This window comes from Thermobia domestica, unplaced genomic scaffold (assembly GCF_964235325.1).
Source record: "Thermobia domestica unplaced genomic scaffold, izTheDome1.hap1.1 HAP1_SCAFFOLD_565, whole genome shotgun sequence".
NCBI classification, from domain to species: Eukaryota; Metazoa; Arthropoda; class Insecta; order Zygentoma; family Lepismatidae; genus Thermobia; species Thermobia domestica.
In genome coordinates this window covers 48,656-63,194 of record NW_027656275.1, presented here as the reverse complement: position 1 = coordinate 63,194, position 14,539 = coordinate 48,656, and the positions used below count along the sequence as shown (strand labels likewise).

General features: G+C 35.4%; 2 non-coding genes across 2 annotated transcripts; both read left to right on the top strand.

The window, feature by feature from the left end:
- The first annotated feature begins 4,069 nt into the window (after positions 1–4,069).
- On the top strand, positions 4,070–4,141 carry TRNAD-GUC (transfer RNA aspartic acid (anticodon GUC)). Its single transcript has one exon. It is a non-coding gene; the product is annotated as a tRNA-Asp (tRNA).
- Positions 4,142–14,087: 9,946 nt separating this feature from the next.
- On the top strand, positions 14,088–14,158 carry TRNAG-GCC (transfer RNA glycine (anticodon GCC)). The gene has a single exon. It is a non-coding gene; the product is annotated as a tRNA-Gly (tRNA).
- The last annotated feature ends 381 nt before the right edge of the window (positions 14,159–14,539 follow it).

Here is a 14,539-nt window from a genome sequence, read left to right as displayed (position 1 = left end):
ATTTAAAATGGAACTACTATTAGATCTAATAGAAAATCAAGATTATCGAAATGTAATTAAATCTCCAAATAGTATTGAACCTGTAATGAAATTGGTTAACACTGTACATGCATATACATAACATAAACATACATATACAAATATAGATATACATACATAGTAACACATTATCTGTACACATTGTTTCCCTATATTTTATTCTTGGTTTTATCCGATTTCTTCCATTTATCCAGTAATAAGTAGATAACTATACGGCTCTTATTATGCAATTACAAAGGCCGCCTCTAATTAAGCTGTAAATAAAATATGTAAGTATATGCTATCATTCGTTATTGTAATTGTTTCAATACAGTTCCTTATGCTTATTATGCAACTGGAAATAGAGTTATTTAATTATGACAGCTGACAAATATGACTTGAATATTATTGTTTAGGTATTATTAGCTTTCGTAGACACATTTCCCAATTATGCTTCATAGTTCATTCTCATTAATTATACATATATATTCGTACAATAGACTCATTTAATTGTGTACTATAATCATTAATAATATGCATAGAATATATTTTATTTCATTAATTCTCATCGAAGCTGGGCTTTTAAAACAATAAGATTAAATTACAGTATCTTACGACCATTACCAAATAATTACCTATCAGCTATACGAGCACAATCCTGTGAAAATATCCAGTCATAAAACGATAGTATAAGGAAATCCAAAATGTAGCATATATTAGAACTTCGAGAATCTTCATTCTAACCATTTACCTCATTAACATGGATATGCCTTGTCTTCAGTGGAAAGTTATGATTATAATATTTGAGTGATATTTACTAACTTGTGATCAGATAACGGGTCATCATTCACTTGAAATTTTGACGGAGTTAAAATAAGATTCAATTCATATCGGAAGACATCTGATTTTATTAGTGAGAACCCGGAGTGGGTTCACGTATTAGTACTTCATTTCTTTAATTTCCATCTCACTTAGATCAGATTACAAATAAACTTTAGGTATAATTATAGTTTTACTTTTCACTTCAAATCGTTATATATTTGAAAAAATCCTCCAGATGTTTTCAATTCCACAATTTATTATTTGAAAACTAGTACTTAACAGTTTAACAAATTATGTCACTTTTTTATCAACAACAGAATAATTTATATCTTCTAATTTTATTTACTTTCTCCTTTTATATTTTGAAATTTTATGGTGCAGAAATAAACCCTGTTCGTCAATATATCAATTTGTTAATAATCTATACAAAATAGTAGTAAATTATTAACAACTCACAAAATTAACAACGAAACAAATGTAACTGGTATTTATAAGAACAATCTACAATAAATCAATAACTATCTACCAATTATAAACAAATAAATTCAGAAACTAAATCTTTTTTAAAGCTTGTAATGTCTTCGCAAAACGCGAGGCATTACATGCCCATCGCATTAATTTAGCATCTAGAGATGTCACCAAAAATGTCCAAGAAGTTTCATCTCTCATACAAGCAGCATCTGGACTGTGTGCTTTCTATCACTCTTCAGGGCAACGAACGAAAGTTTTAACGATGGTAGCTTCAGAAAATAACTTAGAAGTTTTCCTCTACCCAGAATATTTTGACGTCAGGTGGACAAAATTTTCATTCAGTATGCTCACTACTCTCCTAAAAAATTGGTATCCAAGCTGCCTTTACTTGTAAACGGAAAGCCATGTATGTAATGAAGCCAATGGTCATCTGCGTAAATGGATAGAAGTAGATCGACTTCATCTTCTGTGTCTTGTGACAGACGCTCTATATGTTTTCAAGAACTGCCAGCAGAAGTTTGAGAGTGATGAAATGTTTCTTTTGGACATAATAACAAATAAAAATAGAACTATAGTACAATTGGAGAGTATGAAAGAGAAACATCTGTTAGGCGGGTGGGAATAAACGTTTTTAAACGAACGTGTGCAAGAGAACGTCAACGCAGAAATACAGTACTCATTACATGGTATTCAACTTCATTGTAACACACGTCGCAATAAATCTCATAACAAATATGTCAGTGAGAAAAGAGATTTTACTGTAGTACGCTACGAAGTCCTGGATTCCATAATTAACTTTGTTAGTCAGCGTTTGCTGTATGAAGACAGTATTGTTGCTTTGGAGCCTTTGCGTGTTTTGCAAGAGTATATAACTGATGATGTCCTAAGAGAAGTTATTTGTCTTGATACAGATCTTTTGCAGTTCGCAATGCAATATAGAGAGGCATCATCGTGCAGTATGTTGAAAGCTCTGGACGCTAAAAGCCTTCTCATGAAAATCTGTGGAAATCAGTCATTTCATGCTCTGTCAACAAGTCTAGCGCTAGTTGTTGCTTCGAAACCATGTTCTTCCGATGTTGAAAGACTTATAAGTGACTGCAACATATTGAAAACAGATAACAGACTGTCTTTAGCTCCCACTACTGTGAAAAATTACCTTCACGTTAATATAAATATGGGTCCGTTGGAAGATTTTAGCCCAACCCCTGCTGTTATGAAATGGCTGGCCAGAAAGGAAAGGCGTTTTGAAGTTGGTAGGAAGTCAAAGGAACAGCCCTGGTATAACGGTGTATTTGCCTCGGCAGAAAACAGACTGAGACAGCGTGATGATCACGGAAAAATGACAGTGAAATTCTTATGTAAGAAAAAGTGACTTTTTTCTTCCAGTGTGACTATTTTTCTTGCCGGTTTGTTTCCTGTATTTTATGGTTTAATAAAATACAATTAAATATGTATCCTAATGTGCCTTTAATTTTGTTTGCTCTGGATGCCAAAATTTTCCTAAATAATAATAATAATAATAATAATAATAATAATAATAATAATAATAATAATAATAATAATAATAATAATAATAATAATTTTTGATCGTAGGTAAACGTGATGTACTGGACAGAACACTGATTATATGTCTAAACAAATGCTGACTAAACTAGTTTTTCTATACTACAGTTTATAAAATTTTTACCAGTGTGGAGCTGTAATTTCGTTGAATTTTAGGCCCTGGTGTGAGGACCAGCATTCTAGAACATTTCCCGATTTGTGTGATGCCCTTCACATCAAGTGAAGCTTATTTTGCTTAATGTTTAATTAACTAAGCACGTGCTTATTTTGCTGAATAGTTAATCTCCCAAGAAAAGTTCCAAGTTAGCTGTTACAGTAACTAATAGACTGGAATAGTGGTGACGTCATTTCCTCTCCGTTACCATGGTGATCGCCATTTTGTTTTCTATACAAACGTGAGTGTGTAAATAAGGTGTTGAGTAAACAATGGCTGTTACATTATTTAGAATTTTTAAATACTTTAAGAATGAAGTAAAGTTGGTGGAAAAAGGCGAAAAATGCTCTTGAATCAAATCACGTGTCTTTCGTAATGTATGATGGTGAATTTAAATATTTAAAAGGCAGAGTGGAGGCAAACATGAAGAACTGAAGTTGAGGTAAGTTTGTATCCATTATTTGTTAATATAAATGCCTCGATGTATTGCACAGAAGGGGAACAAACCTTATGTAAAGATCGTGTTGATTTGTCTGTATCATGTAATATTACAATTGTGTTCTGATCGAATCATACTTGCTCATTTATTTTGCCTTAGTAATTTTACGTTTACGATTAAGAATTTTATGTTGCCTACAGAATATCGAAAATCTTTAGTAAAGAATTCTAGGATATTGCTTGTTCCATTTCTGCTCAATTATATTAATGCTTACAATCAAATACATAACATATCACCATTTATGCGTTATTTCTCAGCCTTCGCTCGTGTTTGTATAGAAAATAAAATGGCGATCACCATGGCAACGAAAAGGATGTGACGTCACACTATTTCAGTCTATACCGGTATCTTAGAAAATTTTCTAGTTTGCTTATTTTATTTTGTTCATTAACTTATGTTTACACATTGTGCTACCGCTGTTCTGCATTGTATTATAATCCTTATTTCGGTGATAAAGAAGAAGAATTAATAGAGAAAACGATAAAATTACGTACACTAGCGCTCCTCGTGGAGAGCCATGTTATTAGTGACAGAACGACATGTCCTCGGTAGTATAGTGGTTAGTATCCCCGCCTGTCACGCGGGAGACCGGGGTTCGATTCCCCGCCGGGGAGGATTGAATTTTTTCCCTTCATAATTTACAACTTTTATATATAAAATATGAACTAAATGTTTCCATTTCTTTAATTTCAGTGCGGTTTATACAGCACTGAAATCTTTTTTTTTTTTTAAACTTATGATTCTTTTTGCAAAGAAATCGATGACACTTCTAATATTGATATTAACTTCTAATAATAATGCCTAACAGAATTTCATAAAGCTCTAATGCTTACTTTAATATGTATTACTTATAATCACAAATCAGAAGATTAACGGTGTTTTATGTTTCGGCCAGGAATGTAACCACGGGGCAGCAAATGGAGGCTCGGCTCCCAAGTGGAGTTCGTATATTTATTGTTTATTGGTTAAATTAAACATATTTACTACATCAAACGAAGAATGGATATGATAAACCAGTAGAGCTGCCGTTCTTCGCATGGGAAGAATAAGAATTAATAAGTATAAAACCGGGAATTTGAATATTGTAGAAATTGTTTCCCCCTTTAGAAGCGCAATTTTCAAAGACGTTGCAACACGTGTTCACTTATTTTTAATTTTGAGTTTATATAATGAATTCCACACCTCCAACTTAAGCGAATCCTCACATTAGACAATTTCTGAAAAAAAGAATGGAAAATTTGAAAATAGAAATTGTATCCTTTAGGAGTCGAATTTTTGAAAAGACTAAAACACGTTTTCGATTAATTTCAATTACAAGTTTGTATAGGCCTGTACTGTACTGGCCTTTCATACCTGCATCTTAGACGAATAATCAAATTTAGTTTTTCTGTTTTATTACGTGGAAATTTGAACATTATATGTAGAAAATCTCTCCCATTCCCTATTAGAAGTTGGGTTGTCGAAAATGTCGAAACATATACTGTTTTATTTTTAGTTAAGAGTTTAAACATCGCATTCCACGTCTCTAGTTTAAGTGAATTCTCGCATTTGGCTATTTCACAATAAAAAGTCCGAATTTGTAATAGCTAGAAATTGCCACTTTCATCCATTTAAGACTGGAATTTTCGAAAAACGCTTTTTTTTTTTTTTTTTTTTAATGGGAGATTTAATATGTGGAGAAAATCTTCGTAGCATGAGATACTTTATTCTTAGATAAAATATTTGAACTCCCTTCAATCCTCCTTCGAATTCATACTTAAAAAAAAAAAAAAAACTTTCTTATTACTTGCTTTCAAGGCAAAAGGAGTTTCCTGTCCAAATTTTTATCTTTCTAGCTATAGTAGTATGCTCTTCATGTTGATGAGTCAGTCACTCTTTCTTTTGTATTCACATAATACGCTAAGTACGAAAGAAACAAATCTACTAAGCCACGTCAACACATAATAATTACGAACTTTCTAAATGCAATAATTAGTGCAATAGTGATTTGTGCAATACTTACCTCCAAAAATACATCATGAACAGTGCTAATCATTGCCATAACGAAAAAAGCGCGCTTGCACATACACCAAGCATTATGTGGCGTCACCGCCCGTACTATAGGCCACATGGTAGGCTAAAGTACTTCATGATCTCATGTGACACAAAGTTTTGTATTATCTTTCACTCCAAAGTGGTGGGGCGAATTCAGGAGAGACAGATACGCTATAAGTCACATTCTTTTCGAGTTTCTCTACACATTATTGAAATATTAATAAAATTTACTTAGAAATACTAAATTGCACTCCCCAATACTACAGTTAATGAAAAACTATGGTCAGCTAGGTGACTCACGTTCAATTGGATGATGCGCATTGGTTTCCAGAAGTCAGTATTTCTGGTTCTCTGGATCTTAGTTCGCTACCTCTTAATTTAGGTAGCTCTTCAATTGCCTCATGGCTCTGGGTCAATACGACAAAATTTTAGTCCCTTCCCCGAGAATAAAATCAATGGCCATGTGCACGCTAACAATTCGGCTAAACAGGAAGTAAATATTAATAATAATACAATTTGAGTATCCACTTTCTCTTTTAATGCCCTCTATTTCCAGATTGTAAATTTTGATATGCCTACATATATTAACAAAAAAAAAAAAAAAAAAAAAAAAGTTGAAAACGATGAAGAAGAATACAATTAATCTGCTGAAATCTTGTGTAGGTCAAGATAGAGCTTACGAAAAATGAGTTTTCTTTGTTCCTTTTTTTTAATGTCCGTATAATGTTTGCTTTTCGTGATTGTATACGCTACATAAAAGAGTCGTAACATTGCGGATCACAAATTTCGCATACTACGTGAAAGTGGAATCCATTTCGGTCTACCACTAAACTAAAGGAGAAGGACTTGACTTGAGTCAGCCTAATGACTACGCTACTGACACTGATTAATCATCAAATTTCTTTCTCTCACTTATCTAAATGGATGCATGAAGTTGTGTTTTTTTTACTATACTATATACTATTACTATAACTACTATATATATATACACTATATAGAGCTTAATTGTGGCTAAGCGGTTAGAGTGTCTTTTGTCGTGGGAGACTCGGGTTCGATTTCCGGCTAGAGACCATGTGGTTCGGAGTCCACGTTAATCAGTAGGCCCACGTCTCATATAGCCTCGTCGCTGAACGGGACGTTAAACTCAAAATCAAATCAATATATACTATAATTATTATATATACTATAACTATACTACTATAGTATAGCAGGGTCTAAATATGATTTTTTCTTCGATTTTGTCTATTTTAGTTATTTTTTTTATACACACATAAAGCCAAAATCAAACAAATGGCCTTTCTAAAACAATTTTTATTTTCTTATAAATACTTTATCGGTATATTCCCTACAAATTGTGATTCTAATTTTGCATAGTGTCAAAATTCATGTTTCAACTGCAAATACATTATTATTATTATTATTTATTATTATTATTATTTATTATTATTATTTATTATTATTATTATTTATTATTATTATTATTATTTATACAGTCATTGCACGGTGAGTTATTAAAGCGTTCAGGACCTGAAACAAGAATTTCGGTTCGCCCCTCCCCGAGGAAAACTGGCTGGATACACCCCTAGGTTCGGCCCACCTTTCTCCCCCATAATGTTGTGGAAACAAAAGAATAATCCTATAATTTCTTTCCGTAATTTAGGGATTATACTTAAAATCTTAAATTACTTATTTCATAGAGTAGTCACTGTTCATTATTTGTCAGATAAACATGTAAACTTACGACACCATAGTTGATTTGAATGTGCTAGTGGACCATGATAAAAGTTAGTTTCTAGGCTGGCTAACGTAACATTTTTTCTCAATATTAGATAATTAGTAAACAGTTTTGAAATGTTATTAGATTTTTGTTTAGTTGAGTGAACCATTATAAAAACTTCAACAATCAATTATTGTATAATTTCCTTCACATACAAACAATTATTTGCATTCGCATATTTATGTTATAACTTCCAAGCGTTGAGAGTAAACAATTCAATCCGTAAGCCGTTCTTTGTGTAGATTATGAACGACAGTTGTTTGTATCGAGTTTGTGTATGGCTCATTAGACTGTATCTTGGAGGGGAAGGGGTATATCGTCATTTGTGTGCCTGGATAGGACGAGAATTGCTTCCATCCAAGAGAAGGAATGGAAATTTGATGAAGACATAGTTAATGTATTGAAAATGTTATGTGTTTGTGTTTTTAAATGTGTTTTATTACATACCCTTGCTCAGTGTGTTCTTGTGTTTGTGTTCAAAAGTACTGCACAATACAGGAAGAAGAATAAACATGGAATTATAGTATTTGAAATAGTCTAAACATGGTGCTTTCAATAAGAAAAATGACACTGGCAATCAAGCAGGTAAATATTCGAGCTTGAGTAGTGAACATAACTAGTGAATTATAAAATTCTGCAGTAAAGTTGAGGAGTTGATGCTACAGCTGCTTCCAGGTCATCTGGTCTCTTTGGATCGCCGGACTAGTCTGGGTTTGACCAGGTGGAACTAGGTTATGTTGCAGGCATTAGTGATTTCAGGGAGTAGTTCAAGAATGAAATTCTCCCATAGGGCATATCTCCTATCATGCTTAATGTAGGTTATCAGCATTTTCACAGTACCGTAAAACGGGCTACTTTGACAGGTTTTGTACTATTTTAAATGTGTATAGGCCACAGTTGCTGAAACCAGTCAATGGTATTATTCTCATCGTAACAATAGGTATATAGGTTATCACATCCACTACTAAACTTAAGTTTCTGCAAGCAAGTTTTGGCGGGAAAAATTAAAGTATAACCTGTCAAAGTAGTCCTCGAGGTGAGGCTACTTTGACCTTATGTATTTGCTGCGTAAGATCAAAATTACCCGACGTATGGAGTTACTTTAACATAGAATTAATATAAATCCAGTGTAAAGCTGTTTAGGTCATGTGTAATATATGTTGTGCTGTTTGCTTTTCAACAAGGAAATCTTTATCTTTTATTTTTTTATTCTTATTTTTTTTTTTACAGCATTATACAAGTTTTTCTTAAAGCTTTACTTTTAACATACCTTAACATGTAACAATGGAATGAAAACCTTAATCGTCAACATCACAATCGTAACAAGGATATTACGGTTTTCTGGATTCATTATTGCAAAACCCACACATCCATTTTTCGCACCTGACACACTGAATCCCTCTTTTTCGCGCTTGTAGTTTCGAAAGTCTCACATATAGATGGCACAGAAGTTTTCGTCATATCCTTTTATTTTCTTCTTCTTTCCCTGGCGGGTTTTTTTTTTTCAGCTGTGATGGTGGTCCGGTTTCTAGTTCTTCTATCATTGTTTCCTCGACGACCACCTCTTCCGTCACCAAGGGCTTCCGACGTCTCCTTCTTCCATCCTCATATCTGGTCCCATAGTTTTCGGTTCTTCTTCCCGTGGGAGCAACCGCTTTCCAGGAGAAGCCGAGATATTTATCCCTCGTTTCCCTCCACTTGTGCTCTCTCTGGTGCTTCGTCCCGGACACATGCGTTCATGTATCTCTCAAACTGTGTGCTATCAGGCCCTTTGGGTAACTTCAACGTTGAGGGGAGCTTCAACGTTGAGGGGAACCAGATCTGTAGCGCGGAATCCTGCCTTCGGGTTCTTGCCTACGGTGAGAGCCAGGGAATTCATGAGTCGGAACAGTAGACCAGGAAACTGTTCCTTGGATATCGATCCGCTTCGTCAAGTCTTCTTCCGCCATGTGCTCAGTACCGCTCTCCACTGTCAAGTTCTGGTAGAAATTTTTGAACTTGTAGGCCTATACAACCATTGGTGGCAGAAGGTGGCCATCTGCCGACCCGCAGAACATGATGCTTGTTGATATTTTATAATGTTCCATCACCCGCTTCACACGTCTACATCCTTGAGGAACAATAACCTTTGCAGCTCCAAATCATCCACGGTTTCGTCGTAGTTGAAAACGTTCTTAGGTTCAGCAGTCTCCAGGACACTGGATATGTTCTGAAAGAACTTCTTGACCTCTGGCTCTCCAATTCGTGCTCTTGCACCTTTGATGTTCGTCGCCAATCGTTCACTTAGGTTGTTCTTTGCAGCGAACGCCTTCACGAAGTCGGGACCTGGGACGTTCTTCATTCCTTTCCATTGCTCCACAACTCGCCCCTGCTTCTCCACGTACTTGGATGTCATGTGACGAATGTCGCTGGATGTCATTAGAAAGCCCCAACTGCTTATCGTAGCTAGGGACTTGGTAAGCATTTGCTGGTTTTGCTCTTCCACTTCTTCCAACACAGGTGGATGCCCGGGCTCTCCCCTGTACCTACCGTGGACTTTATTAAGCAATGTGGTGCGCGGGATAAGGAATGGTTTGCTCGCTTCGGCCTGCGGCATCCCCTTCTTGATTGCATCCAGCGCTTGCTGAATCTGCTCCACGAGTAGTTCTGATACTGCCGGGAACCGGGCTTTCGTTTGTAATGCACCACCGCTTCTTTCTTACTGTTAACTAGTTACGACGCAGATTGCAGTACTGTACCGTACTAGAGACAACACATGCTATTAGCTTGGAAGGACTTTCTGTAATGCGCCGTCGATTGTAAAGAGAAACGTAGACAAGATTGAACCTCAGTGACAGACACACAAGATTGAGTTTGAGAAATAACAACAAAGAAAAAATACTGTACTTGTTATTTACATTTTATTTTATTTTCTGAGGTGGTTTACGACTCGTTGATAGATATCGTATCAGCCTCATGTACGAAGGTGTATGCAACGGCGCTCACAGAAAGGAAAAATCATTCATTTGTCAAAGTAGCCCCGCTCTGTCAAAATAATCCCCAGTGTCAAGGTAGCCCCGTTTTACGCTACTTTCGCCCCTTGTGTATTGAAAGTCCCCCCCCCCTCCCCGAGGAAATCTTCTGAAATCATCACTGTCTGTCAGAGATTTCGTGAAATATGCTGCCGACTGATAAGTATTGCAGAAAGTGGGTATGTGGTTCAAGATCCCATGAATAAAAAAATATAATGAAAAGTTAATGGCGACGGATAGAGTGAAAGTAGAATGAGGTTCGAAATGTGATGTCGAAGGAACTTGGAAAATATAATATGAACGGCGAGAGTGACAAACGAAGATGTTTTAAAACAGGTAGGAGAGAAAAGGATGCTTTTATCCAGCATCCTTCGTAGGAAGATCAATTGTATTCGACACATTTTGCGAAGAAATCTTCTTCAAACCGCCATAGAGGGAAAGATGGAAAGAAAGCGAGGGATAGGAAGAAGAACACAACTGATCAATAATCTGAAACAGAACATATTAGAAGTTAAAAGAGAAACCTGAAGATAAAGAAGCATGGAAGAAACGTTTTCAGCCCCGATCCTAAGGAAAGAACACGTTAGTCCCAGCACCTACCAGCAGGCAGAATATTTACTATTACTACTACTACTACTACTATTACTACTACTACTACTACTACTACTACTACTACTACTACTACTACTACTACTACTACTACTAATAATAATAATAATAATAATAATAATAATAATAATAATAATAATAATAATAATATATGGATATTCAAATATCTGAAGAAAATTACAGTAGGCCGTCCTGTCCCTGAGAGGCAGCTCGTGAGGGAAGTCACACCAGTAAATATTGAAGTTTCTACGCTTGAAACTGAGAGAGGAAAATTTTCTTATTGAGAAAATTGTTGTATACATAAATTAATGTATTATATAACCTTTATTTCCTTAGTTTCCAGCAATAGAACTTCAAATTTTTACCAGTGTGGCTTCCCTCACGAGCCGCTTCTGCCTCGAGCTAAGATAAAATAAATTTTGATCATGTCACTCTTACGCAGAGCATGTCCTGTAGCAAATAGTGTCCAGCAAAGCATGTTAAAATTCTTGATTTTTATTTTTTACCCCTTCTCTTTGAAAGCCTGTTTATAGAAGCGACCATGACATCTATTTCCATTCCAAGTGAGCTAGTATTTGCCTACAGTGCAACTCTGCTAAAACATATAATAGCCTCAGTCATGCTTCTGAATAAGACATTGAATGTAAACCCCAAAGTTATTATTGTGTCCGCTAGTGGCAGCACTATTCTTGCTAAATACAGTGACGTAACTACGAGGAAGAAAACGGGGCTTGTGCCCCCGGCGCCGGATTGGGAGGACGCAATTGGGGAAATATTTGGGGGGAGTGTTTTGGTTTGGTTGGTCAGGGGGGCGCTAAGGCGAGTTTTTACCGCAGGCGACAACTAGCGTAGTTGCGTAACAATATTGGCAATTGGAAATATATTTATATGACGAGAGCTATACATTTCTTGTCAACAGTGGCGGATCTTGGCCAGGGCCGGAGGGACTAGTTCCCCCAGTTTTTTGAGTGGCAAAAATAAATTTGAGCTATCTATCTATTAAACTGCTACAAAAGTAACAAAAGTGCTTTTTTTTTTTACAATGCAAGAACCCGTAGAAGGGAATACCTTCTCTTGGGAGTGGAGTTATGCGTAATGGGAATAAAGGATAAATTGGATGGACAAAGAGGTTTAATTTCATTTATTTATTTATTGTCTTTATTCATTCATAATTGGGATTTTTATTCATCAATTGATCAGGAATCGTTATTTATTGTACGTACAATATCTATCAAAATGTATGTAAGATGAGATGAAAGATGAGGTGCAAGTTAGACGCCACAACACAGTGATATTGTTAGTTAGACAGGTGAAGGGTTATCTTCTTGTGCCGGGGCGACTCGACACATGATGAGAGACACAATGATGCCCTTGTTAGTGTGAATTAAAGTGCAAAAGATGGATAAATGTTTGGTGATAAGACAAAAGTGCGTGAGTTCCAACCTATAACTTTGTATTTCAAACCTTTGATTTACGGTTATTATTTGTGATTTCACGTTTAACAAAGACAATATTTTAAAAGTATGTGTACTTTAAATAAATTATTAATTAAGTACATCTTTTTTATATATAAAGTTTATGATTTAAATCTATTGTTCAAAGCCTTTGTATTTCAATAAGCCTTCTCCAAAATCAATGCAAATGAATTGTGCTGCCATCTTTGGAGTTCTTTTAAACTATATGTTTGTGGCCAGTCCTTTCGACAATGAGATCTCGGAAACTACAGGTTCTAGAAAGATTACGTTTTCACTGATTGATTGCAAATTTTGCATAGATTGTCCAGTTCTAATTGAATATTTAAAAAACATGGCCAGTATTTCATTATTCCATTTTTACGGGTACACTGGAAGTGTTGAAATTAATAATTTAAAAAAACTAAAGCATCATATCCTACGTATTATACATTCCAACATCACATTGTTGTATATACGGGTTGAATGTGTCTCAGGCGTTTGTTTCCTGGCCAAATAATACTGAAAAAGGAAGGATAACCATTTCTCCAGTCTAAGATGAATCTTTGTTTTTGAAGTGTTTTGAACAATGAACACCATATATAACTGACATTATAATTAATTATGTATGTAACGTATTTGCTTATTACATACTGCATGCAAGAAGATAGAGAACACTGGTCGTACATGACTTAGAAACTGCAACCGGAAGTAGGCTTAAATTTTGTAAACGGTGAAAGATATTGAGAAAAAATAATAGAAAAAATCTCCCCTTTGTGATACTCCTTGCCGATTTTTTTTAAATCAACGTCTTTCACTTGTGTCTGTAAAGGAACACGTACAGATGTTGTGAGAAATGAGGAGATTTATGCTCATATGTGAATGATGCGCTGTGTAGGGAGCGCAGGTTTAGCTAGTTATTTATATACAGTATTTTTAAAAGCTATAGTAAACTCATGATATACGTATCTTAATCTGGGTCCTGGCTGACCCCCTAGTTTTTACATTCTAGATCCGCCACTGCTTGTCAATTACATGTCTCCCCCCCCCCCCGAGACCAAAACTCCGGTCTATAATATAATAATAAATAGAATAATACAGTGTGAAAATAATATATGCCTCTCCGAATATTAAGCGTGCCCCCAGATTTTTTTTTTTTCTGAAAGAAACACTGATTACATGTTTCAAATTTAAGAATGAGAAAGTGGAACAGAAACCTTCAAGTTACGGGAAGATTCTGCCATAGATAAAATGACAAGATTGCCTCCCGAAGAATTCTGACGAGACGCTAGAATGCACTAAAGAACAATCGCGCAAAGAAAAAAAAGTATATGAACCCTAAATATAATTTTATCCCTCAAATACCTTCTTTCAACCAAATGACGCCTAGCAAAATATAAATTTATCAATAGATTATAAGTCAAGTCTATTTTAATGAACCAAGAGATTACTTTAAAAATAAATCAAGTAACAACTGTAATTGTAAACACGATATGTAGGCCTATGCTGTGTTATTCTAAAAACGTAATCGGCATTTGAGTAAAACAGGCAGCTACTGTTACATTGGAAACAGGTATTTAATAAATGAAAGTTGCACATTGGGCTGTACTAACATTGTAATACCAGCGACTCTATCCCATGTACGGTATTAACAGTACCATTTACTAACCTTGACGTAGCATCGGTGGTTCAGTGGTAGAATGCTCGCCTGCCACGCGGGCGGCCCGGGTTCGATTCCCGGCCGATGCAAGTTTTCTTTTTATAATATTATTTTTTTTAAAGATTTGTTCATAAGTTACATAATATATGTGTGACTAATTACTACGTGGTCAAAATATTTCGGATTTGTAAATTGGTTGTCCAGGCTGGACCGCTCGACCTTGTGCGTGGTCACAGGATTGTCAGATTCCTCACATGTGTACAATGAGAAATGATTTAAAAATTACATGACAGTAGCGTCAACAATGAAATAGGATTTTCAAGACAAAAAAGAAAGGGAGGGAGGGATTATTCGAGGACTCTTACACGTAATTTTTCTTTAGGGTTACCAAAGCGCACATCCTCAAGTATGAAGTGGTGTCACCTGGACAATTTTCACTGTGATTACTCTATCAAACACAGCATTCCACA